The sequence below is a fragment of the Berghia stephanieae genome, chromosome 1 (assembly GCF_034508935.2).
Source record: "Berghia stephanieae isolate SIO BIC M18660-M18661 chromosome 1, UCSD_Bste_1.3, whole genome shotgun sequence".
Classification (NCBI taxonomy): Eukaryota; Metazoa; Mollusca; class Gastropoda; order Nudibranchia; family Aeolidiidae; genus Berghia; species Berghia stephanieae.
This window is the reverse complement of record NC_088360.1, coordinates 25,146,822-25,147,944: the sequence shown is the minus strand read 5'-3', so window position 1 is coordinate 25,147,944 and position 1,123 is coordinate 25,146,822.

The following is a 1,123-nucleotide window of genomic DNA, read 5'->3' as shown; positions in this document are numbered from 1 at the left end:
TCATGAATCTGACAAGAATTTCTTACGTACGATTTTGAAAGAGATGCACTTACACTGTCATTAAAAACTATGACGTTATCATCATTTACATTTTTATAATGGAAAAATAAGTAGGAGAGAAAAAAAAAAAAACCCAACTTCAGTGCTGACACTTCATAATACTTTCTACTCTGTTAGTTACGTGATGTCAGTATAAACAATATAGATAGTTCGAAGATGACGTCACTCAGGTCTTTGTTATTGTTTTTTGCCATCCGCGTTTATGAGTAATGCTCACTGAACTAACCTGACTATAAACGTTCATGGATACACACAGTTTTGTGTTTTGGTCCGTTATACTTCCGGATGGCAATGTTATGAGCTTCTTAGCCAAGCGCATACTATCTATACACAAAGAAAGTTTGGTGGTGAATGGCTGACCATGAGCCAATTTCATTCCTGGCATTCTCCTTAACTCTTTCAAGGTGGAGTTCGAGTTTTCATCGTTTCTTTCGACTTTTTACAACCAGCTTGATACCAGGCTAATAATATTACTGTTAGTTGTCACTTAGACGAGAGGTGTATCAACTAAGCAAATGGATCTTTCTAAAAAAAAGTTTTGGGATGAGATGGCCAATTAAATACGACATTGCACTTTACCTCCATTCGAAGAACCCAGGTTCGAGACCGACTGTGGGGATTTCTTTTTTTTTTTTTTATTGTGTAAGAAACTTAACTCCTATTGTTCCTTTACTTTGTGGCGCTGCTCTGCGGATGATGTCTGGTCTATTTTGATAGTGGGATGTATTGGCAGATTTTTAGGATTACGGGACGTAAAATAGCGCGAAGTTGAATGATCTGTATTGACGACCCAGCATATATTATTTAGACTAGAAAATAAGATGCCATCACTCTGAAACCAGAAGATCATTTATTACACAAGGCATGTATCCAGTCCTCCGGAAGAGTGGTTTTACCCTTCTAATGAAATTGGAACCAGTTTTTTAAAACTTTTGTTCCCTCTTATTATTTTGTCATCAACGAGACTGAAATAGAAAGCAAATTGTTCACTCAATGACGGTATAATTTAGATGTTCTACTCGAAACATTGTATGTATGAAACATGCATGCCAAGACCATACAG